At 43.1% G+C, this 27,554-nt stretch overlaps 1 protein-coding gene and 1 pseudogene across 1 annotated transcript in view; both read left to right on the top strand.

Annotated features, from left to right (window-relative positions):
* Positions 1–27,554, top strand: part of LOC147054834 (ribonuclease inhibitor-like) — a 256,301-nt gene that overhangs the window by 214,976 nt on the left and 13,771 nt on the right. The window lies entirely within an intron of this gene.
* LOC147054835 (general transcription factor II-I repeat domain-containing protein 2A-like) lies at positions 21,518–23,513 on the top strand (annotated as a pseudogene).

Below are 27,554 nucleotides of genomic sequence, written 5' to 3'. Positions count from 1 at the left end.
AGATTACTCCAACAACAATGTTCTAGGTTTCTCTTTCCCTCCAAGTTGCATCCAAGATTCACTTTCACAAAAATGATTGCTCTTGCCTTGCTGAAAACCTACGGGAACTACAATAGAGCAGAGGTCTCACTCCGACTAATTTTTATCCACGCATATAACACAATGAGAACTTCACGCTAATAGGCATGCACCTAAATACATTCTAATTGTACAATACATTTGTAAATTATAAACTTGTTTTCAACAAAGACATGACACATAAGGGAAATTTGGAGTGGTCAATCAACCAACCATGCATGTTCTTGCAATGTGGGAGGAAACTGTAGCACCCAGATTATTCAGATGATAAGGATTATAATTTGTTCAACGACTTGATTTCTCTGACTGAACTTCGATGATGTACATCATAAACATCCACGGAAAACTCACTCCTAATGCAGTACCCACCTAATCTTGCTTTGTTGAGCAATACTCAACAGTCTGATTTCATCGCGGCAGAGATGAGGAGAATACTAAAAGAAGGAGCAATGTAGAGAGGGGGCCTGTAATGGATACTGTGGCCAGTAATCAGGAGGCAGGTCCCATGTTAGTGTCATGACTTCGGGACAGCCATTGAGGCCACTAATGAGTCTGTTAACAGTTTATTGATGCCACCTTCCGCCTCATTTTTCTGAGGGTTGCTTCTCTTTGCCCTGTGAGACTCCAAAAGCAACCATTGTTGCTAATTAATTGAAATTAGGGCAAATCAAATACATTATAACTATTGTCATGTGAAGTACTGGCAGGAATAAAATTCAAATTTAGAAGACTTTGGTATTTCTTGCTCTTCCTTTTAAAACTTCATACAGATAAAAGGCACTAATTAATTTGAGTAACCATGGGAAGGGTTAGGGCCCTTATTGATTTGATTCACTGTCAGGGTATCCGTGGGGTCTTAAAAGGTCTTACATACTTACATGGGAGGAAAATGACTCAAGGAAGTTGACAGTAAGCTCTCTGGACTCTTTTTACCTGCATGTGGAACACTGTGGTGTGTTTTTCTCTCTTAACCAGTGTTTTCTATTGTGTTGTTGAACAACTTATTGATCTGGTTGAACATCTATTTGGGAGCATCTCTACCTGCTAGGAAACCCATTACTGACATACACTTCTGTTCAAATGTTTGGGGTCACCCAGACAGTATGATGTGTTTTCCATGAAAACTAACATAATTGCACAATGGTTTCAAGTGTTTTGTAATCATTAGCTTTCTAATCATTAGTTTTCAGGACAGGCTTGGCAGGTTCCAGTTTTCAATTTGATACGCATTCTGACATGCGTTCACGTCCCGGCTAACAGTTGCTGTCACATCCAGAAATTCACGTAATTCTGTACAAAATGACAAAAAAAAAAAAGGAATCCCCCAAATCCTATCCAATCGGATTGAGTGAACGCTGGCGCGTATTGCTGCCGCTGCCCTCTGGACATTTTTAACATTTTGCTTGATTTCTTGCAAAGTCTGCAGCAGATCACTAAACTTGGATGAATGTGTTACTGTTGGCTTTATTCTGGGTCAACTCTCAAGCGGACTAGTTTATTTGTAGCGTGTTTGCCTACACGACTCAGCTGCTACCTGTGTGCTAGCTGGTCGCTGCTTCGCCGGTCCCGATCATCGTTTTTCTGTCTGGGCCGTGCATCATGGATATTAACAACCCTGCTGTGAGCTCCATGCGCTGGTGGACTACCCTGTCCGCCATGATTCATCCAGCGTCAACCCGGATTCATTACACAAACGCGGAGCTTCTCCAACTCCGGCATTGCCGGTTTGCTCTCCCACCTGCACTCCAACGCTTCCCGGACATCGCTCGCCATCACCACCGGAAATACATCCACCGTGGAGCTTGACGCAGCTACCACATCGATGACTCCACTGCCATAAAAACCATCTGGTCCTCCGCCCGCCGCCATACACCGAGAAATGTTAAACGGAAGGTTGATCACTGTGCATAGGCTAGCCTCGCTAGGTTAGCTAATGCTTCCTGCTCGAACCATCACTGTGACGTCAAACTGGGACTACTTAAAATCCGCTCCCTCACCGGCAAGGGACAGCTGCTACAGGACCTCGTGCTTGACAAGTTTGACTTTCTGTGTATGACCGAAACGTGGCAACATCCTGGTGACTTTTCTCAGTTGAACGAATCATGTCCACCCGGGTTTGTTTATACACTGCTCAAAAAAATTAAAGGAACAGTTTTTTATCAGGGTATGGCATGAATTCAATTACACTTTTCTGATAAGGTTTTGGTCAGGCACGTGGTAGAGGGGGTTGTCAATCACTTTCAGCTGTGTTGGTGTTGATGGAATTAACAACAGGTACACTAGAGGGGCAACAACGAGATGGTCCCCAAAACAGGACTGGTTTTGCAGGTGGAGGCCATTTCAAGCTCCTCCCTCTTGATCTTTTTTAACTGTTTTTCCACAAGTGTTGGCTTTAGCAAGAGTTATTATCATGACTGGAAGCATGAGGCGATTTCTTAACCCTCCTGAAGTTGCGCAGATTGTCCAACTCCTCCAGTATGACACATCCATGCGTGCTGTTGCAAGAAGATTTGATGTGTCTCCCAGTACAATCTCCAGAGCATGGAGGAGATTCCAGGAGACAGGCAGTTACTCTAGGAGAGCTGCACAGGGCCGTAGACGGTCCTCATCCCATCAGCAGGACCAATATCCGCTGCTTTGTGCAAGGAGGAACAGGTTGAGCACTGCCCGAGCCCTACAGAATGACCTTCAGCAGGCTACTGGTGTGAATGTTTTTGCCCAAACAGTCATAAACAGACTTCACGAGGGTGGCCTCAGGGCACGACGTCCTGTAGTGTGCCCTATGCTCACTACTCAGCACAGTGGAGCTCGATTGCCATTTGCCATAGAACACCAGAATTGGCAAGTCCGCCACTGACGCCCTGTGCTTTTCACAGATGAGAGAAGGTTTACCCTGAGCACCTGTGATAGATGTGAAAGGGTCTGGAGAAGCCAAGGAGAGCGCTATGCTGCCTGCAACATCATTCAGCGAGACCGGTTCGGTGGTGGGTCAGTGATGGTCTGGGGAGGCATTTCCATGGAGGGACGAACAGACCTCTACAGGCTAGAGAACGGCAGTCTGACTGCCATTAGGTATCGGGATGAAATCTTTGCACCCATGGTCAGACCATACGCTGGTGCAGTAGGTCCTGGGTTCCTCCTGATCCACGACATTCCCGGCGTCATGTGGCAAGAGTATGCAGACAGTATCTGGAGGATGAAGGAATTGACACAATTGAACGGCCCTCACTATCACCTGATCTAAACCCGATAGAACACCTTTGGGACATAATGTTTCAGTCCATCAGACGCCGCCAGTTTGCTCATTAGACTGGCTCACTGATGCCCTTAGACAGATCTGGGAGGACATCCCACAAGACACCATCCGTCGTCTCATTAGGAGCATGCCGCGACATTGTCAAGCATGCATACAAGCATGTGGGGGCTACACAAGATATTGAAAAGAATTTTGAATTGCAGAAATTGAATTTAGGCATCATGGACAAGCCTGCCACATCATTTTTTCACTTTGATTTTTGGGGTGTCTATATACTGAGCCCTCTGTAGGCTGAAAACTTTTATTTCCATCAAAAGATGTGGCATCCTTTTGTTCCTGAGACATTAAACTGTCCATATCACTATAGATATCCAACTTTTTTTCACCATTGAACTCTAATGTGTTTTCAAAGTGTTCCTTTAATTTTTTTTTTTGCAGTGTATGTGCAAATCACATCTCACCGGTCGAGGAGGAGGTCTCGCAATACTTCACCATGAGACTTGGAAGGTCTCATCTGTTTTAGTGCCAGAGACCAGTTCTTTTGAATCTGTGACTCTGCAGCTAAATGGACACACACCAATTATTTTAGCTAATATCTACCGCCCACCCAAACCAAATAAGGACTTTATTAATTACTTTTATTAATTCACCACATTCCTCACTCACATCTTCTCACTTTCATCCAACATCATTCTGCTAGGTGACTTAAATATCCACATGGACAACTCCAACACCACTCTCACTAAGTAAGGATTTTACCTTCTGCCTGGACAGTTTTGGACTTAAACAACACATTAATTTCCCCACCCACACCAAAGGCCATATTTTAGATCTAGTCTGCTGCTCCGATGTCACTCCTCTTAACTGCTCTTCTGCTGATCTGGGAACAGGCCTCTCTGATCATTTGTTAGTTGCTTTTAATCTTAGTTTCACACTGTCCAAAAATCAAACAGTCATGTATCATATACTTCCGCAATATCAAAAACATCAATTTAGCAGATTTCACCACAGCCATTGGCAGTCTCCCCACGATTACCCCCCCATACACCCCGAATCAGCTTGTTTCTGCTTACGACAACGGACTACAAACTCTGCTAAACTCATTTGCCCCCCTCAAAACCCGAACTGTTTCTTTCCCCCACTCTGCTCCCTGGTTCTCCCTTCATCTACGTCAACTGAAAGCCAAAGGACAGCTGGAGCGGCTTTCTCGCAAAACTAGACTCACGATTCATAAACTGTTGCACGATACTCACATAATGCAATATAAGGATGCGATTTCCTCTGCAAAATGACACTATTTTGCGGAGAAAATCACAGCTGGTGTGGGGAGCACCAGAGTCCAGTTCTCCATAATTAATAATTCAACCCGCCCCCGTGACTCCCTCCGTCCACCCTTCTACTTTAGTCACTGTAACACCCTGATGTCCTTCGACAATAAAATAGCCACTATCCACCAACAACTGACCTCTAACATGTCTAGCTATTCATCTTCTTTCCTTCCTCATCCCACCCCCACCTCTCTTTCCTGCTTCCAACATCCCTCTGCTGCTGATCTATCAAAACTCATTCAAAATTTAAAGCCATCTACATGTCAATATGACCCTCTGCCTTCTCCCCTGGTCTTAGTCTCCCTCCCCTCTCTGCTCCCCTTGATTACTGCCATCATCAATTCTTCCCTCACCTCTGGTTCTGTCCCTCTATCTTTCAAATCTGCTACAGTCACACCAACTCTGAAAAAACTGGCTTAGACCCCAATATCCTCAGTAACTTCTGTTCCATCTCCAACCTGCCATTTCTCTCCAAAATTCTCAAAAAAGTCGTTCCATCACAGATCCACACCCACCTCACTGATAATAATCTATAGGAACAGTTCCAGTCCGGTTTCCACCCTCGACACAGTACAGAAACAGTCCTTATTAAAATCACCAATGATCTCCTGATTGCAGCCAACTCTGGTCTCATATCCATACTCATTCTTCTTGATTTAAGTGCAGCTTTCGACATCATCTCTCACTCCATCCTCTTAGGATGGCTCGCCTCTATTGGACTGGTTGACACACTACTGCACTGGTTTCACTCTTATCTCTCTGGCCGGTCTTAATTTATCCAGTTAATATCATAACTGCCCCCGTGTCCTCTGGTGTTCCCCAGGGTTCTGTCCTTGGTTCCCTCCTGTTTATCATTTATCTCCTCCCACTTGGTGAGATTTTCCGTAAATATCACATAAATTTTCACTGTTACGCGGACGACACCCAGCTCTACGTCTCTTCGAAATGCCCCTCCAGCCTCCCACCCTCCACCGTCAGTGCGTGCCTTCAAGAAATAAAATCCTGGTTCACCTCAAACTTCCTTAAACTAAACAGTGACAAAACTGAGGTAGTACTCATAGGTTCCAAAGCTTCTCTCAACAAACAACCCTGTTTCACACTCACCATTGACACCTCCTCGGTTTCCCCTTCCCCTCAGGCAAAGAGCCTGGGTGTCGTCCTTGATTGCACCCTATCATTCAGCACCCACATAAACAACACTATCAGTTCTGCCTATTTTCACCTCCAAAACATTAATCGCCTCCGTTCATCACTCACCCCATCCAGCGCTGCTATCTTAGTCCACTCTCTTGTCACCTCTCGTTTGGATTATTGTAACTCCATCCTTGTCGGTCTCCCTCACAAACTCCTCCATAAATTGCAACTGGTCCAGAATGCTACTGCTCGCATTGTCACTGGAACCCCTGTCTACCATCATATCACTCCCGTTCTACACCAACTTCACTGGCTCCCCATAAAACAGTGCATTGATTATAAAATTGTCCTCCACACATTCAAGGCTATCCATAACCTCGCCCCTCCATATCTGTCAGACCTCCTTCACGTACACATACCCGCCCGGTCTCTCTCTGCCTTCAGTATCACCCTCACTGTCCCCCCATTTCATCTGTCAACTATGGTGACCAGAGCCTTCAGTCGCTCTGCCCCTCGCTTCTGCAATTCCCTCCCCCAGGACATCAGAAACATTGATTCCATCCAACTGTTCATATTCCACCTCAAAACCCACCTGTTTAGGCAGGCAAAGACCCACAGGGTCACCAAAGGGTGATCCCCAAGGCCGAAAAACTGGAAGCAGGTGGATGGAAAAACAACAGCCCCCACCAAGTCAACCCCCCCAATAGACACACACACACACACACTGAATCACCAATCACCGCACCCACCCCCATTGAATCAGCTCCCACCGTATCAGCACCCACTCCCATGGAATCAAACTCTCATGTAAACTTGCCCCACCCCCACGGAATCATCACCCATTGAACTCGGCCTACACCAGTATGTGCAACTGAATATAAGCTGACCAAGGAACTTTGAACGTTGCTTTTTCTGAATGGGGACTTTCTGCTCTTGAGCATTGTCGCACAAAAAGCCCAGCTCTGTATTGTAGTTTTCCTGAAAACAGAGCTTTCTTAACAAGAATTGTGATTGAAGTCAACCAACCTGTGTAAGTTTAATTTTTGTTTTGTCCTAAAAACTGAAGTAATGAAACGAGCACGCAGTGAGTGACTTGGATAACAGTGGCTCTTGCCATGAGGTGCGGATAGCGCGCTTCCCAAATTGTGGACCAAATCAGAATCAGAATGCCTTTTATTGTCATTATACATAGTACAATGAGATAAGAGCTGCCCAAACAGTGCAATATAAAACCATAAAGTATGAAAAAATGTGATAGATGCACAATTGTTGTGGTTGAAGTATAAACATATTGCACGTAGAAGAATATATTGTCCATAAGTGATCAAGCTTAGTGCATATTTGAGACTAGATATGGCTCTGGGAAAAAAGCTGTTTTTAAGTCTGTACTTGTCCTGATGTTCCTGTAGTGCCTTCCTTGAGGGCAATAGGTCAAACAGGGAGGGAGCTGTCTTCTGGGATTGCCTTGGCTCTGCTGAGACAGCGGGAGGTGTAAATGTCCATCAGGGAGGAGAGAGGGCAGCCGCTCTTCTGTGCTGCCTTGACAACTCTCTGCAGTCTCTTCCTGTCAGCAGCGATGGAACTGCCGAACCATACTGTGATGCAGTATGTCAGCAAGATCTTGATGGATGAGCGGTAGGTCAGCAGCAGGTTGGAGTTGAGGTTGTGCTTCCTGAGAACTTTCCGGAAGTGTAGCCGCTGCTGAGCTTTCTTGGTGATGGATGTGATGTTCTCTGACCAGGAGGTGTTGTCAGAGATGAGGACGCTGAGATACTTGAAGGTAAAGACCCTTTCAACGCGCTCGCCGTTGATGTGTAGGTGGGCTATGTCAGTGTTGTGCCTCCTGAAGTCGATGATCATTTCTCGAGTTTTTTTGGTGTTCAGGGCAAGGTTGTTCTGTTGTTCTCTGAGCACAAGGCTGCCAGCATCAGGACCCCTCTCTGTAGGCAGCCTCAACATCCTTGGAGATGAGACCGACCACTGTGGTATCGTCAGCGAACTTAACAATAAGGTTGTCCTTGTGGGCCGGTCTGCAGTCGTGGGTGTAGAGGCAGTAGAGGAGGGGGCTCAGCGCACGGCCCTGAGGGGAGCCGATGCTCAGCGTGCGAGTGGAGGAGAGGTGGGGGCCAAGTCTCACAGTCTGGGGTCGGTTGGAAAGAAAGTCCTGAATCCAGGCACATGTGAGAGGGAGGAGGCCGAGTGTGACCAGTTTTGTGGTGAGTCTGTCCGGAATTATTGTGTTAAATGCGGAACTGTAATCCACATAGAGCATCCGGACGTAGCTCCACTGCTGCTCCAGGTGGTTCAGTGCAGAGGGGAGAGCTATGGCGATGGCATCCTCTGTGGATCTGTTCGCCCGGTACGCAAACTGTTGGGGGTCGAGGTCTGGGGGGGGGGGGGGGCGATAGTCTTTGATGTACTGAAGAAGCAATCTCTCAAAGCACTTCATGATTACCGGAGTGAGAGCCACCGGACGGTAGTCGTTCAGGCTGGTGATGGGAGACTTCTTCGGCACCGGGATTATTGTGGAGGTTTTCAGACGGGAAGGGATGACAGCCTGAGCCAGGGAGAGGTTGAAGATCCTGGTGAAGGTGGGGGTGAGTTGGTTGGCACACGCTTTGAGGACTTTACCAAGCACTCCGCCTGGGCCGGGAGATTTCCTGTGGTTCACAGCAAGGAGCACCTTTTCGACATTATGCACCTGGACAGTGAGTGGAGTGGTGCAGGAACTGGGATGGGGTGGGTGCAGGGCAGGGACAGATGAGTGCTGCTTGGATGAATCAAACCAACCAAAGAAGCAGTTTGGTATTACAGTGCGAACCTGCTACCTTCATCCGCCTCTCACGTTTCTGGAAATGTCACAAAGTGAAAACAATGCTCCCTGACAGCCAGGCTTTGTCAGCCTGAGCTCTTAAGCGCCCCCTCTCACTTTATTTTTAATTTATTTTATTCAAAGTAGGGTCCTGTTTTACAATTTACTGATAAGAGAATTAGAGAACAGGAACCAATTTATTAGTCTCCCTTATTGTCTGTATTAACTTTCACAATGGTAACGTGTGCAGCCCATAATGTTCGACTTGCCTGCACAATACACGCCCACCACCAGATCTAATTGGACAAGCCAAACACAGCCAGCGTTGTGTAGCTGCTGATGCAATCAGGCATAAGGGACAGGATGTAAGTCGGGTGGAAGAAGGGAGGATCATAAAAAGTTTACTGACAGCTGATGATTTTCTTGTTCATTGACACGCACAAATTTATCTCATATGCATTAGGATCTAGCCTAGACTGCCTGTGTCTTGCTTTGAAAAAAAAAAAACCAAACATGCTTTGAAGGTACTTCATCACTTTAGACTAATTAACTTCAGTCCAGTCAGCAAACCAAACCATCTGAGTCCAGAGTGCTTCCTGTGAGTCTGCTTAGTCATGTGCCAGCCAGAGACACATGGGATTCAGGGTAATGGATACAAAGATCTCATGATTCCTGATCCAGTACAAACATTTTAATCATAAACTTTAACGATTCAGGCAGTGACCAGCTCTAGCTGGAACCGCAAACCTATGCCCTTCTCAGACTACACGATTTTTCTGTCGTTCACGACGGTTGCAGTGTTAGACTACAGGAACAAAAACAATCGTGTGGCTTGACCGGGGATATGTCACACTACAGGTCAGTAACCAACCCGGCCCCATCCAGTCGTCGCGTGCTTCCTACAAGATTCAGTCCACTCACAGTGATCGCAAACAGCAAAAAGATTGGATAATTATTTCGTGATTATGAAGTAATTTGTTACATATGAAGTTGAAATAAAGAAATTAAAATGAAGAATTATTTAATTTGGATTAAAAATCTGACACGATGAAACCTGGCCTGTCTACTGCAGTCGAAACACCGATATCACCCTTCTCATTAATACAACAATAACAAAAATAAAAGAAACTTAATACATCTAATAAAACAAAAAATCCTTCAACCTTCATAAAATTGTTCATTTGTGTTTATCCATCCATCCATTTTCTGTACCGCTTTGTCCCCACCGGGGTCGCGGGCATGCTGGAGCCTATCTCAGCCGTCATCGGGCAGAAGGTGGGGGACATCCTGAAGTGGTTGCCAGCCAATCGCAGGGCACACAGAGATGAACAACTATCCGTACTCACACCTAGGGGCAATTTGGAGTGCTCAATCAGACTACCAAGCATGTTTCTTGGATGTGGGAGGAAACTGGAGTGCCCGGAGAAAACCCATGCGGACACAGGGAGGACATGCAAACTCCACACAGGGAGGTGGAATCAAAACCACACCCTCCTAAATGTGAGGCGGACATGTGACCCAGTGCACCACCGAGCCGCCCTCATTTGTATTTAATGTATTTAATGTATTATTATTTTAATCTTTAACTTTTCAGCAATTGTCAATAGTTTCCCATTCGCAATATCAACCTATCTGCAAACAGCAAGGGATATAGTAGTTACATAATTACAAGTCAATTTACAATGGTAATGGCTCGAGGAATGTCGGTGCGAATGGTCGGTCGGCCACTATACAATTTCATCTAACCAAATCTGGCCCATTTAGCAAAAGGTTTAGACACCCCTTGTCCAGACGACCTCAAAATTCATGTACCGTGTTTTCCGGACTATAAGGCGCACCCAAAAACCAAAAATGTTCTCAAAAGCCGAAAAGTGCGCCTTATAGTCTAGTCCGCCTTATATATGGATCAATTTATGAATTTGTTGATCCATACTGGCTGTACACAGTGCTCTGCCAAACGTTTCTGTACGTTTTAGTACAACTAGTAAATTACAAGGTCACATCGCTTACCAGCATTACGGCAACCGTGGTCAGGGGGCGTCACTGAATAGCTGTTGTACCCGTGAGACTATTTTATGTCAAAATAGGCTGCTCTGTTCATGTTTCGAGTAAATGTACGGATCGATATGGAAGGGAAACATAGGTAAGCAGAACCAAGGTGTTAGATCGAACTAGTGAGTTCCGATCATTTTTTAAGCCCTCATTTGAGAAACGCGATTGTTTACAGTTGTACTAAGTTCATTTTGTTTCCCTTGTCAATCACTTTTTTGGTTCTTTTATCACAAACAATTTTTTAATTTTAGGTTATATTACCTGACATGTTTCGGCATGTTCTTCAGGCCAATGCGAACGTACTTTTGTACTTTCAAAAGGTGCGCCTTTTGGTCCGGAAAATACGGTAATTGAGGACAGACGATTACTTGGTGTTTCCGTTCTGAGACTTGCAGGCACAACTCAACCCCAACGCCCCTGCATGTGTGTAGATTGTACAGGGTCCGGCAAAATGATCTGACACATATTTGGGTTTTAAAAAACACAAAAATAAAGTAAAGAAACAAAAAATATATATATATTTTTTGAAAAGTTATTATAATTCCATTTTGTTTCATTTGGTTTTAAAAATTAAACCAGTCAAACATGAGCCGTTATTGTCCGCACACTGTCGAAGGCGTTCATGAAAGTTGTCCATAACTTGGCGGATCATTTCATGGGGAATGGCAGCAATTTCTTTCTTTTTTGTTTCAATGTTAATCTACTGGCTCTGAAGTTAGTAACCCATAACAAGATCGTGTTTCGAGCAGGTACGGGATCATGTCTACCAAGTCTGAAGCGCAAACGGAACGGGGAGTTGCCTCCTCCGAGCGACTCGGGTTCGGTTTTAACATAACTCTAAAAATTCATCAATTTTGGTTCAAAACTACAGAAATTAAAAGGAAAATGACTTTATAATGAAAACAATTGAATTTGTTTTTTCCCCTTTTCATGAAGGCAGGGGTGGCACGGCCTACCCTTCCTCCTCTGATCGCACGTCCCTGAACTATGCTAAAGGGAATGTCAAACCAGCCAGATTAAAGCGAATGCTGAACTTAACTCCGCAGGCCAATGCGAACGAACCCGTCACGACGAAGAAAAATAAAAGGCGGTAGCACTAAGAAAAATAAAAAATTGTGGTAAGAAAGAAAAGAGAAGAAAATAAGAGAAGAGATAACAGAACATGGAGAAACATAGTGACAATCTGGAGAAAAGTGGGTCGAACATCGGCCAGGTTAACCGGCCTCCGAGGAGAAGTTATGATGCAAACTTCAAGATGATGGTGATAAATGAGGCAGAGTCTTCAAACAATTACAAAGCGGCTGTGAAATATGGTGTCACAGAGTGTAATGTAGGGAGATCGAGAGCACAAAAAGATGGCCTAAAAAATGCTCACAATCAGAGAAACGCTTTCAAAAGCTCGAAAGGGTGTGTGCGCACGTGGACAAGAAACGAATGAACGAGATGCCCATCAGCAGAGCTGTCATTCAGCTCAAGGCCGTGGAAATAGCCAAAGAGCTAAACATACCCACCGCTGACTTCAAAGCAAGCCTCGGCTGATGTAAAAGAATGATGCGCAGAAAAGTCTTTGCAGAGAATCTGTTGTATTTTCAGCGCTATGTGATCAACTTAAGGACAAAGCACTCTTACCCACTGGGTCAGATTGGCAATGCTGATCAGACACGTGTTTTTTGACGTCCCAACATCTGTCACTGCACACAAGAATGGTGAGAAATCTGTTACTATAAAATCCACTGGAAATAAAAAGAGCCGCGTTACCGTCATGTTAGCCTGAACCAAACTTCCTCCGTGTGTGGTTTTAAAACGTAAGACAGTAACTAAGGAGGCGATGCCAGCTGGTGTTATTGTACGTGCCCAGCAAAAGGGCTGGATGGAGACCGAGCTTGTAGTGCACTGGCTCTAGGTTGTGTGGGGCAGACGGCGTGGGGGACTCAGAAAAAAGAGGAACATGATGATTTTGGATGCATTTTGTGGACACTTGTCTGATCCAGTCAAAAAACAAGTGAAGGCGATGAACGGCGAATTAGTGATCATTCCGGTGGGAATGACGAGTCAGCTGCAGGTTTTGGATGTTATAGTCAACAAACCATTCAAAGACAATCTGCAAAAGAAATACACAGAGTGGCTCCTGTCTGGTGATCACGCACTCACACCGACAGGAAAGATTCAGAAGCCTCCGGTACGTTTGCTCTGTGAGTGGATCATCCACGCATGGAATGCAGTTTCCCCAGAAAGCATCATCCACTGGTTTAAAAAATGTTGCATATCAAATGCCCTGGACGGCAGTGAGGATGACATGCTATGGGAGGAGCCAGCAGAGCCAGAGGATGGGAGTGACGACACTGACACTGAGAACAGCGAGTCAGAGGATGTTTGTGAGGAATAATGTTCTGACATGACAGATCTCAGCTACTCTCAAGTTTAAACCAGTTTGCATTATATTATTGCAATGTTTTTCCTTATTCAGATTTGTTTCAAGACTATAGTTAGTTAGACTTCACTTTGACGATTAATGCAGTTGTTGCAATTTTGTTGTTTTATCACAGTAGATTGGTGTCGTATTTATTTACATTTCAAAAAGCAGAAGCCATTTATTTACAAATGTGATTGCACTTTATTTTACAAATTTAAATGTTCAGATATTAAGATGTGATAGACAGTTTTTGCATGATTTGTATAAAAATTTAATTTGGTGTTCAAAAAGTCTTGAAAAAGAGGGGGTCGTCTTATTATCAGGGTCATTTTATATTCTGGCCAATATGGTACAATACGATATACAATACAAACATTGCACAATAACACGATGTTGTTCAAACATTAATCTTCATATTTTCATATCCCAGTCCTCGAATCCATCGAATTCTTCCTCTTCCATATCCAAATTGAAGAGGTTTTTTTGAACAGTTGAACAATATACAATACAAACATTGCACAATAACACGACATTGTTCAAATTTTAATGTACATATTTACATATCCCTGTCGACAAATCCGTCGAAATTCTTCTTCTTCCGTATCCGAATGAAACAGTTGGGCGAGTGCTACATTCATTATGCCCAGCTCCCTCTCGTCATTATCCGTGTCAGTGTCGCTGCTATTCCCTGGCAGTTCAGTTATTATTCCTGCTTTCGCAAAAGCTCGGACTACAGTTGAGACTGATATATCAGCCCAGGCGTCCACGATCCATTGGCAAATGCGTGTCATTTTGGCGTCTTTATACACACACAAGTATTGTTGTTGGACTCGAAATAAGCACTATGAGTGTTTACCTCTATTACTTCGGTGATGCCCCTGACCACGGTTGGCGTAATGTTGAAAGCGATGCGACCTTGTAATTTACTAGTAGTACTGAACCATTTTGGTAGAGCACTGTGTACAACCAGTATGGATCAACAAATTCACCAATTGATCCATATATAAGGCGCCCCGGATTACAAGGCACACTGTGTTTTTTTTGAGTAAATTAAAGGCTTTTAAGAGCGCCTTATATTGATGGAAATATGGTAGTTTGTGTAGAACATGAACTTTCCCAACACTGTTAACAGGAGAGAACTTTTTAAAAAAATCTTCAATAAATACTGTTCCAAATATGTTCAATAAATGCTTTTCCAATTTCAAAAACATAATTGTGTAAATAATCATGATTTCAATATTGAACTGAATAATTGTGATTATGATTTTTACTCATAATCGAGCAGCTGTACATAATTGTGTTCTCAGTGAGACATCAACCAAGACCTTTTGGTTTTGAGTCCATGTGTACAAATGAGCAACTGGAAAGGAAAATAAATTAAGGTAAAGAAAAAAAGCGAGTCACAAAATGTTCTCATACATTCATGATATATTCAACATATTATAATCTAATGTTTAATGAATATTTGATGACAAACTTTATCCTGCAAATTAATGGCTATTAATGGTGCACATTAAGGATGCTCTACTCGATTGGTGGCCAATCATTATTGGCCAATATTCATAAAAGAGTGCGTGATTGGTAAATGCATTAAAAGTATTCAATGGTCGATCTTATCTAAATCTGTTGAAGGAATTACATGCTGATATGTTTAGTATTTCTTTCATATTACTATGACTAATATCTGGCACAGTTTCTTGCACAGGTCCTGTGTTTTTAAAGGCCACGAAAATGCTGTAAATATTTTTATTTTTCATATGCAAACCTTTTTTTTTTTTTTTTTTTTTAAAGAAGTCAAGCTGTCACACACACACACACACACACACACACACACACACACACACACACACACACACACACTTAGAACTGAGTCGTGTTAGCAATAGGCATTTCATTCTTATTTTGTGTTGTTAAATGTACGTCATTATTTTTTACAAGGTTCCTCAACAAACACATTGTCTGTGATGTCGCTTTTATGGAATGTACACAATTTTACAACTTCAGATATTCACTCAAAACTATGAGTAAAAAACACATTGATTGTGATCTAGATAAAATGAAGCAATTGTTGCCGCAACATCTGTGAGGTTTGTAGTCTGACATTAAGGTCTACACTCTTTCCCCATCGCCGGAAGTCTTTGAATATTGTATTGCATCGAATGCAATACATCTTGACTTCAAATACACTTTCTTTTATTTTGCACAAATGTCATAGCCACATGATTCTCAGATTATGATGCAATATATTGTCAACTCTGCACTCTGTGTAGGCCTTCTCTGTTGTTGGTCCATCCATCCATCAATTTTCTATACCGTTTGTCACCACGGAGATTGCGGGCGTGCTGGAGCCTATCCCAGTAGTCATTGGGCAGTAGGTGGGGGACACGTTGAACCGGTTGCCAGCCGATCGCAAGTCACACAGAGACGAACAACCATCCCCACTTGCACTCACACCTAGGGGCAATTTGGAGTGCTCAATTGGCCTACCAAGCATGTTTTTGGGATGTAGGAGGAAACCGGAGTGCCCGGAGAAAACCTACGCGGGCACGGGGAGAACATGCAAACTCCACACAGGGAGGGTCGGAGGTGGAATCGAAACGGCACCCTCCTAACTGTGAGGCGGACGTACTAACCAGAACGCCACCGAGCCGCCTGTTGTTGATCAACATTTGAAAACAAAGTATCATTCAGACCTAAGGTGTTGGATAAAGCGGAACTAGTTCTGTGTGTTCCTAATGCTCTTAGATATTACTTGAAAATAAAAATAATGAATAAATGATCAATTTCAGACTGAATTTCAATGTCATTTGCCCTGTGATGAGTATTTTCATTCTATTTGGTAATTGGTTTAATTCTTTCTATCCTATGAACATTTGACTCGTGATATCTGTATAGGACATTTGCAAACAGCTGCTTTTAGTTTAGGAAAATATGATCCATATTTCCCTTATTTTCTGACATGTTACCTACGGTAATACTAACTGAATCATAATCACACTCATGAATGTTCGGTATTTTAAAACCCTGATTGTAACATCCTGAGTAGACATTTATAGTAAGGTGTTACTGTACTTCGATTTGGTGGATTTTATGATATGGTGTGATAAAAACATGACATTTTCAAGGTAGTTTTTAAACTGCATGTATTAAAACAGACAACTAAGTTCCAAAAAATGCACTGTGAAAAATGAGCCTCAGAAAAAATCTAGAGAAATAAATGATGACCAACTGTGTAAAAATGTAATGTATGAAACCGTCTATCATTTATGACTCTAAGACTATGTGTATATTCCCTATGCTGAATGATTTTTTTTTCATCTGTGTACTGCTTCTTTTTTCTTTGGAAAAAAAAAGATATAATACATAACACTCTCCCAAACTGTGCAGAGCTCAATATGAATTCAGAGTAAGATTACAAGAGTCTCCAATCTCACCCCTTTTTGTTACCCTGCCTTTGTCATTTACAACACTCCTCTTTCTCACAACCTTCACCATCCACTTCTTCTTAGTGGGTGCATTTTAATTTATGCCCAGCCAACCCAACCATTCAATACAACACAGTGTCTGCAGTGCAGTAGATAGCTGTTAATGAGAAAAGAAGCTAACCACCCCCATCCGTCCTTCTGGCTTATCTTTGTTTCCCCCCATCACCCCCTCTATTATCTGAGTGCAGTCTATAATCGAGCAGTTACCTTACTAGGTCTGATAACGTCTCAATAGGCAACCAGCACTGATGAGCTTTCTATACTGTCTGCAGTTGCACAATTGCACAATGTCACTATCGCGAGAACAGACCCTGAGGTAGACAGAGTACAAGAGAGAAGGGAAGTGGTGAGAGAGAGAGAGAGAGAGAGAGAGAGAGAGAGAGAGAGAGAGAGAGAGAGAGAGAGAGAGAGAGAGAGAGAGAGAGAGAGAGAGAGAGAGAGAGAGAGAGAGACAGAAACAGAGACAGAGAGACACAGAGAGAGCTCAATGCAGGCAGGCGCATAAGTAGGACAAGCTCACTCCAAATATATTGCACATTTACAACGGTCCTTACATGACTTTCAACATGCATAATTTTGTCCTTCTTTCTTGTCTGGCTCTCTCTCAGCTGCAGCGCCTTATCTCTTCTCTTCTCTGGCTGAGGGATAACAGTAATTCTTCTCCAAGCTGTACTCCCCATCTCACACGTCAACTTGCCGACACACATACTGGTACATACCACAGTCCATTTGTCCCCCCACCAAGATTTTTAACCCACACACATCCAAACAACGTACACATTACTAGGATACCACTGCACATCCTTCCATGAATGCACCTATTGCACAGTCCATCCACTGCGCAAGCTCAGGCTAAACAGAAATTAATTTTACATGGAGTCAATAATCCTTTCAAAACCTCATTAGTATGATTCAGGTTTTGAAAGGCTATGTAATCGCACGCAAAAAAATGAATATGCTCACAATCAGGTTTTTAAAAACATGAATAAGACCTGTTTTCAAACTGAATATTTGGTCATAAAAACGGAATGCTTCCATTGAAAGAATTTTGGTCCTTTGACCCGTTTCAGAAATGATGAGATGATGAGAGCTGTCTCAGTGCTGTGAAAGGGACAGAAGCCAGATAGGAATTTCTCATTCAGGCTGTTTCATTTAAAATGGCTATGAAGTTGGATGGAGCTAATTCTTTCCAGAGTTTTGAAAATGAAAGCGAGGTTCGAATAAGGAGAATGCTGACTGATGGAGTTGACTGTCCTTGAAGTTTGTGAAGTACATAAGACGTTGTGGTTTGTGGGGAGTAGGGGAATTCTGAAGGTGACTGCAACTTGGTCTAAAGTGCCAATGTCTTGGATATTGAGGTCTGAGATATGGATGAAATCTGTAATGACGAGATCCAGTGTGTGGCCCTTAACGTGGGTGGGGCCAACAACAGACTGATGAAGCTCAATGCAATAATTTTTTTTAATCATCAGCCAGTTGACAGGAGAATGAGTCCATGTGAATATTGGAATCGCCCAATACCAGAATGTTTGAGTGGAAAGTGACAAGTGAGATCAAGTTATGAATTTCAGGGAATAATAGATTTGGGTCGTGGGGGGAGTAAATCAGTGCTATGGTTGCAGAGGTAATCTAGTTTGATGAGTTGTGTTTGCAGTTAAAAAACAGATGTTCAAAGGAGGTAACATTAGGGACAGACAGTAGCGAGGTTTGAATGCTGCAGCGATAGAAAAAAAGCGAGCCTGCCCCCGACCAGTAATCTGGACTTTACTGAGGTATCTATTGCCAGGAGGGCAGATCTCATTGAGGGCAGAGTGTGCCCCATGACTTGTCGACCTATCTATCTATCTATCTATCTATCTATCTATCTATCTATCTATCTATCTATCTATCTATCTATCTATCTATCTATCTATCTATCTATCTATCTATCTATCTATCTATCTATCTATCTATCTATCTATCTACCTACCTACCTACCTACCTACCTACCTACCTACCTACCTACCTACCTACCTACCTACCTACCTACCTACCTACCTACCTACCTACCTACCTACCTACCTACCTACCTACCTACCTACCTACCTACCTACCTACCTACCTACCTACCTACCTACCTAGTCAAGTCAAGTCAAGTCAAGTTTATTTGTATAGCCCTAAATCACAAGCAGTCTCAAAGGGCTTCACATAGACAATCAATTGACAATTATTCTCAAAGCATCCCCTGATCTTGGGCTCCCAAAAGGGCAAGGAAAAACTCAAAAACCCCTACCAGGCCGTACCAGGGGTACCTACCTACCTACCTACCTACCTACCTACCTACCTACCTACCTACCTACCTACCTACCTACCTACCTACCTACCTACCTACCTACCTATCTGACGGTTTTGATTGATATCTTTATTTTGATTGATATCTATCTGTTTGATTGAATACAATGACAAGGTAACTGACTTAATAGGTTTGACAGTTTTAGTTACTAACTAGAATTTGCAATTTCTGGAGAAATTGCGTGTGAAGGCGAAATGTTTGAATTACTTTTTCGGAAATGCTGCCGAATGATGTTGAAACAAGTTGAATTACTTGAGAAACGTAGAAATTAGAGGTGAAAAACGGAATTTTGGATAATGTGGTGGAATTTCAAATGTGAAAATGTGGAATTTATGGCAAATGGGAATTTGGGGAATAGGGAGGAAAAAGATGAAGAGTTGAAAGTTGGAATGGGTTGAATTGGTTGAAAAATGTGAAAATTAGACGTGAAAAAGGGATTTTTTGAGTAAATCAGTGCTATGGTTGCAGAGGTAATCTAGTTTGATGAGTTGTGTTTGCAGTTAAAAAACAGATGTTCAAAGGAGGTAACATTAGGGACAGACAGTAGCGAGGTTACTCGTAAAAATGTGGAATTTCAAATAAATATAAATATTCCGGTTTGATTTGGGACACTTCCGGTTTAAAAAGGTCACTTCCGGTTTAGCTGAGGTCCTTTCCGGTTTATTTTGGTCATTTCCGGTTCAATTTAGTCCACTCCCGGTTTAGCTGAGGTCACCCGGTTTATTTGGCGTCACTTCCGGTTTAAAAAGGTAACTTTGTTTTTCTACTCTAATTTCTACATTTTTCAACCGATTCAACCCATTCCAACTTTCAATTCTAATTCCAAATTTTTAAATTTGAAATTCGGTCAAATTCCAAAATTTCGTTTTTCTACTCTAATTTCTACATTTCTCTAGTGATTCAACCCATTCCAACTTTCAATTGTAATTTTGAAAAATTTGGTCAAATTTCACATTTTCAAGTTTTAAATTCGACCTGATGCTCCAAAATTTTGTTTTTCTACTCAAGTTTCTACATTTTTCAACTGATTCAACCCCTTCCAACTTTATTCACTTTGTTCACCTTATGCTTGCCATATTTACTAGTTACAACATCGTTGTGCAGCATTCCACAAGAATGTATTCAACTTCTTCACCTTCACACGCAATTTCTTCAGAATTGCAAATTCTAGTTATTGTGTGAAGGCGAATGTTATTCTACTCCATTCACTTTATTAGTGTGAAGGTGAAGACCTTCACACTATTGTTATTCCTGTCCTTTATTAGTGTGAAGGTGAAGACCTTCACACTATTGTTATTCTACTTTTTTGTTAGTGTGAAGGTGAAGACCTTCACACTATTGTTATTCTACTTTTTTGTTGTGCCCACTTTTTTGCCGCTTAACTACTTCCACATACTTCAACCGATTCACTCCGTTCCACTTTTCACTTACTCCAAATATTCAGGAATCGACTGCTTACATTTTTTTTCATTCAAAAAATTTTCCGTTTTCACAAATTTCCGGCAATTTTTGCCCCATTCATTCTTAATGGCAGATTCAACATTTCACATTTACGTTGTTCCAGTTTGAAATTCACATAATTCAACACATTCAAATCACATTGGGGACATTCCCGAACTTGCCAAATTCAAAAATTTCACGTTTTCACGTTTCAAATTTTCACAAAAGTTCACAAAATTTCGTTTTTCACTTCTAATTTCTACATACTTCAACCGATTCAACTCGTTCCAACTTTCAACTGTTCATCTTTTGCTTACCTATTCCACACCTTCCCATTTAGCAAAAATTTCACATTTTTCAAATTCGAAATTCAACCAAATTTTCCAAAATTTCCTTTTTCCACTCTAATTTCTACATTTTTCAACCGATTCAACCCATTCCAACTTTCAACTCTTCATATTCTTCCTCCCTATTCCCCAAATTCACACTGACCATAAATTCCACATTTTCAAATTTGAAATTCAACCAAATTTTCCAAAATTTCCTTTTTCCACTCTAATTTCTACATTTTTCAACCGATTCAACCCATTCCAACTTTCAACTCTTCATATTCTTCCTCCCTATTCCCCAAATTCACACTTAGCATAAATTCCACATTTTCAAATTTGAAATTCCACCAAATTCTCCAAAATTCCACCAAATTCTCCAAAATTCAATTTTTTCCCTCTAAATTCCACATTTTTCAACCGATTCAACCCATTCCAGCTTTCAACTCTTCATATTATTCCTCCTTATTCCCCAAATTCCCACTTACCATAAATTCCACATTTTCAAATTAGAAATTCCACCAAATTCTCAAATTCCACCAAATTCTACAAAATTCAGTTTTTTCCCTCTAAATTCCAAATTCAACCCATTCCAACTTAATTCACCCTATGCTTCCCATATTCACCCCCTTGACCCCCACTTCCACTATGTGGCGGCCATCTAGGATTGACCCTAGAGCAGACCTGGGCAAATTAAGGCCCTTTGTACGTCCCTGTCCGGCCCGCGTGAGGCCAATCATAAACACCATAAATTAAACTTTTTTTAACTTTTATTTTTAAATTTTATTTTGAAAAGCGTTACGTCGCTACGTATGCACGTCGCACTTTCACTCGCGTATACACGTGTGTGAGTGAAGGTGATGCTGTTCGCCAGGTTATCCCCAAGATGTCGGCACACCCCAAGAAAAGAAAAGTTGATAACGAATGCCGTATTTTCAACAAAACATGGACTTCCAAATATTTCTTTACAGAAATTAAAGGCAAATTAGTGTGATTAGTCTGTGGTACACAGGTTGCTGTGTTTAAAGAATATAATTTGAATCGCCACTACACCACCAAGCATGAAGATAAATACAGAAATCTGTCTGGTGAAGAGCGTGCAAGGGAGTCTGATGCATTGCTTGCAAAACTACAAACCCAACAAGGATTTTTCACTAAACTTCACACTCCCAGAGATGCAGCCGTCAGGACAAGTTATGTCATTTCTCACAAAATCGCCAGAAAAAGTAAGGCGTTTTCCGACGGAGAGTTTATTAAGGAGTGTTTATTGGACTCTGCTGCGCTGATGTGCCCAGAGAAAAAAGGCGCATTTGAGAACGTTTCACTCTCCCGACGCACTGTAACGAGGCGGATTGAGGACATCCCGGGGAACTTAGAACTTTAGCTGAAGAACAGAGCGGCCGACTTTGACTTTTTTTCTCTGGCTTTGGATGAGAGCTGCGATGTATGTGACACTGCCCAGCTGCTCATCTTCTTACGTGGAATAACCGCAGACTTTCAAATCACGGAGGCGTTGGCAGCCATGCAGTCAATTAAAGGGACAACCACCAGTAATGACTTGTTCAGAGAGGTAAATGCATGTATGGACATTTTAGGACTGAAATGGGACAAGCTTGCAGGTGTGACAACAGATGGTTGTCCAAATCTGACAGGGAAAAATGTTGGACTTTTAAAGAGAATGCAGGATAAAGTGACAGAAATTAACCCTGATCAGAAATTGACATTTTTGCATTGTATCATACATCAGGAAGTGTTGTGTAAGACAGTGTTAAAAATGAAACATGTCGTTGATGCTGTCACTAAAATAGTTAATTTCATCAGAGCAAGAGCTTTAAATCACAGACAGTTTGTTGCTTTGTTGGAGGAAACTGAGGCTGAACATGGTGACATAAGGTATCACTGCACTGTTAGGTGGCTCAGCCTTGGCAAGGTTTTGAAAAGTGTCTGGGACCTGAGAGACCAGATTCAGGAGTTCTGTATTCCGAAAGGTCATGACATCCCAGAACTTTCAGATAACAACTGGTCGCTGTGGATGTGACTGCACTAATGAACGAACTAAATGTCAAAATGCAGAGCAAGGGCCTTTTTGTGCATGAGATGTACAGTGCAGTAAAGGCTTTCATGAGAAAACTGCAGCTTCTCTCAAGCCAAGTGAATGACAACATTCTGACCCACTTGCCAACACTTAAGGAAGCCAAAAGATCAGGTGATCACCTCCAAAAGTACTCAACCGTGTTAGAAGCATTGCATGCAGAGTTTTCAAGGCGATTTCAAGATTTCAAAACTCTTGAGAGTGAAATGCACATGGTTTCTTCTCCCTTCAACTGCAGTGTGGATGATGCACCAAGTGAAGTTCAGATGGAACTCATTGATCTGCAGTCTGACACACATCTGACAGATCACTTCAAGTCAGTCTCACTGCTGGACTTTTACTCCGCCCTCAAAGAGGAGAACTTTCCACACCTGAGGAGGCATGCTCAGAGGATCCTAGTCCTCTTTGGATCTACCTATCAATGTGAACAGACATTCTCAGTTATGAAGTTCAACAAATCCAAACACAGATCCTCTATGACTGATGACCACCTCTCAGCTGTCCTTCGCATAGCCACTTCAGACATTCCGCCAGATTTCAATGCCCTTGTTCAAGCCCAGAACAGACTGGATTGTTCTCACTGAAAAGGTAACATGAGGTGGAAAGCATTACGGAGACAAAAGATCAGGAAGACACCGGGCCCAGACGGCGTGTCACCCTCCTGCTTGAAAGTCTGTGCTGAGCAGCTGGCGCCCACCTTTGCATGGATGTTCAACCGCTCCCTGGAGCTGTGTGAGGTGCCCTCGTGCTTCAAAAGCTCCACGATCGTTCCAATGGCCAAAAAGCCCACCATCACAGGATTGAATGACTGACCTGTCGCTCTGACATCTGTGGTCATGAAATCTTTCGAGAGATTGGTGCTGAACCACCTGAAGCATGTCACGGGTCCCCTGCTTGACCCCCTCCAGTTTGCCTACCAGGCAAACAGGTCGGTGGATGATGCGGTCAACATGAGACTGCACTACATCCTGCACCACCTAGACACCCCAGGAACGTACGCCAGGATCCTGTTTGTGGATTTCAGCTCGGCGTTCAACACCATCGCTCCTGACATCCTCCAACAGAAGCTCATCCAGCTCGCGGTGCCTGCCTCCACCTGTCATTGGATCACCAGCTTCCTGACCAACAGAAGACAGCGTGTGAGGCTGGGGAGCATCACATCTGGCCCCAGGACCACCAGTACTGGCACCCCCCAGTCCTCTCCCCACTGCTCTTCTCTCTCTACACCAACGATTTCTCTTCAGGTGACTCTCCTGTGAAGCTCCTGAAGTATGCAGACGACACGACTCTCATCGGACTGATCCGGGATGGTGATGAGACTGCATACAGACAGGAGGTGGAGCGGCATGTCCACTGGTGCAGCCAAAATCACCTGGAGCTGAACCCGCTCAAGACCGTGGAGATGACAGTGGACTTCAGGCGAGACCCTTCACCACTTTCACCCCTCACTATCCGCAGTAATACCATACTCTCCTCAGACACCTTCAAGTTCCTGGGTACCACAATCTCACGGGACCTGAAATGGACAGGCCACATAGACTCTGTCCGGAAGAAGGCCCAGCAGAGGCTGTACTTCCTGAGACTGCTCAAGAAGTTCAACCTGCCGCGGGAGCTGCTGAAGACCTTCTACACTGCCGTCATCCAATCTGTCCTCTGCACCTCCATCACTGTCTGGTTTGGATCAGCGTCCAAACAAGACAAGCACGGACTGCAACGGACAATCAGGACTGCAGAAAAGATCATTGGAATCAACCTCCCATCTATCCAAGACTTGTACCTGTCCAGGACCAGGAAACGCGCAAGCAACATCTCTACAGACCCTTCTTACCCAGGTTACAGTCTGTTTGAACTACTCCCCTCCGGACGGCGATACAGAGCTCTGTACGCCAAAACCAGCAAACACAGAGACAGCTTCTTCCCCCAGGCTGTTGGTCTGATGAACTCACACCATTCTTAGAGTCTCAGAGTCATTGCTGTGCTATAACATCCTGCTCTCCACACCTTTTTGGATTGTCTACACTGTTTGCACTATGTGTCTTCTCTGCATCCATTGCAGCCTGGTCATCCTGGAAGCAGGACCCTCCCATCTGTTGATGGCTGAGAATATTGTCATTTGTCATTTTCACATGTCCTGAGTGTTGTTAGTCACCTAAATGTTGAACAGAGAATGTGATGTAACAAAGTCAAATTCCTTGTTTGGCACGCTCAAACGTGGCGAATAAATTCTTCTTGAATCTTGAATCTTCAATAAGAAAAATAATAAGAAAAACAAAAATAATAATAAAGTAGAATAACAATAGTGTGAAGGCCTTCGCCTTCACACTAATAATAAAGTAGAATAACAATAGCGTGAAGGCCTTCGCCTTCACACTAATAACAATAGTGTGAAGGCCTTCGCCTTCACACGAATAAAGTAGAATAACAATAGTGTGAAGGCCTTCGCCTTCACATGAATAAAGTAGAATAACATTAGTATGAAGGCCTTCTTTCTTCGCCTTCACACTAATAATGATAAAGGACAGGAATAACAATAGTGTGAAGGTCTTCACCTTCACACTAATAATAATAAAGGACAGGAATAACAATAGTGTGAAGGTCTTGAAGGTCGCGATGTGCTGGAGCCTATCCCAGCGGTCTTGGGCAATAGGCCCTTTTTTGTGGAATTTGCATCTTGTCCTTGTGCCTGTGGGTTTTCTCCAAATACTCGAGTTTTTTCTCACATTCCGAAATCACGCATGTTGTCGATGAGAATAGTTTGTCTATTTGTGTGTGCTCTGTGATTGGCATTTGAGCAGGTCAAGGTGTAGCCTGCCTCTAACCCAAAGTCAGCTGGGGTAGGGTGCAGCACATATGCATCCCCTGTAAGGATAAGCCAAAATCAGCTCATACTACAGAATGAAACAAATAACTTAAGCAAAATATATTTTTAGAGATATCAAACATTATTGCTATAATTGATAAGACACCAGTGGAGGAAATGTACCACTCTTACTCTACTCATATGGTGCAGCTGTTCGAGGCTCTTACTATTACTCTGTCATGCCACTGCTCATCATTGACTCCTTCTCGTCCTTCATGCTGGGGGCAGAAACACGACTATAATTGAGGTGGCGGATTAAAACCGCCAAATCATTAAAAAAGGTATGGTGAGCTCCAGTGAATTATGGGGAAATATTGCCGTCTTTTACAGTGTGGGCCATGAATGAAGCCATAAAATTATAAGCAGTTTTTATGATGGCCCATTGAAGTAGGATGCTTGTGTATTGATGGTTCACAGGCTGTATTCCTCTTTCCACATGCGGTGGAAGAGCTCACAAGGGGGCCCCTGTGTAACTATTTTTCATGCATTTAATATATTAATTATCCCGTAAATGTTCCCCAGGCAGTGCTTGGGATATCAGAGAATGACAGGTTTTCAATGAAGCTCCTGGGTTGGCCCATCAGGCTGCAGTGTATTATGTGGGAAAGGTCATTGTAGGGTTAATGTAACTTTTTATTTGCAGATTTATCTTATGTCGGCGGGTAGTAAGGTAAGGGGGCACAGCTACCTTCCCCCACCAAAAAAGAAGAATTTTTAAAAAATGACAAGTGTGTTGAGAGCAAAGCTGATTATACCACACTTTTATTTGTGTTCGCGAGTGTGATTGTGACTACTTCCTCTGCTCCTCTCCCTCGCCATACGTATGTGTGCATGCACGGACGCACGCACGCTCGCAAGCACGCACACCCACACACACGCACACACACACACACACACACACACACACACACACACACACACACACACACACACACACACACACACACACACACACACACACCTACACACACACACCTACACACACACATAAAGCCCAGGATTTGCAACCCAAGGGAAACTGATAGGTGAGCCTGAAATGAAAAGGTCTTTCTTCAGTGTAACTCCCTGATTGTCTGCAATCCCCCATATCACACAGTCCATCCTTCAAATTGATTGCTCATCATTTTTGTGCTAAAGAAAGATGCAATTCCTGGATGGGGGTGGACAAGTGTTTGTACTCTGGCAGTGTTAATTAAGATTGATCAAAGGAACCTTTTGCTACAGGACTTAACATCCAAATCCAACCAAGATCAGAGAAGCTCCTTTAAAACAGAAGGCAATAAATGGGATAGCACCTGTCATAAATGGTCTTTGGTCAGGAGGAATCATTAGGAAATGCTCAAACCCTTCTCGCAAACACTCCTATTTGCCCAGTTCAAAAAGGCAATAAAATTGATTAGTGAATGATACAAGATTTGCAAAATCCAGACAAGAACAGTCCTTGTCAGATAGCATGATCAGAGCACTTAAACTGAAAGACGTGTCAAATGCAAATTTACTGCCGCCGATCTTTCTTCCCCATAGGTCAACAACCACTCCAAGCCAGGAGACTGGGACGACATAAAGGTCGTCAAAAAGGACAAACTGGGCCAGCCCATAGTGGGAGGCATCATTCCAAGGCTTGCTGACTACCCCCACTGCACTGAACGTTGCTGGAAGGCCCAGCTGGATTCACCTCAACCACTGCAAGTTGCAGAGTGCTGGACCCCATTTTCAGAGTGGTGGGAAAGACTGACTACAAAGGGGCTTCATCGTTTAGGGTGGAGTGTCTCAATGTTTGTGAAGAATCCATTGATCCCCACTCCGCTAGGCAAGGGCATGTCCCAGTGTCTCTGCCATCCTAGTAGCAACGGGGCTCCATATGCCAGGTGGATTCTCTGCTGCGTTGTGGCTGGAGTGTGCTATGCTTTATAGGCTCATCTGAATAGACCAATTGACGATGTCAA

This window comes from Syngnathus leptorhynchus, chromosome 7 (genome assembly GCF_054491065.1).
Source record: "Syngnathus leptorhynchus isolate UIUO chromosome 7, UIUO_Slep, whole genome shotgun sequence".
NCBI lineage: Eukaryota > Metazoa > Chordata > Actinopteri > Syngnathiformes > Syngnathidae > Syngnathus > Syngnathus leptorhynchus.
Note: the sequence above shows the minus strand (reverse complement) of the source record. Positions and strands in the feature narration are given on the sequence as shown.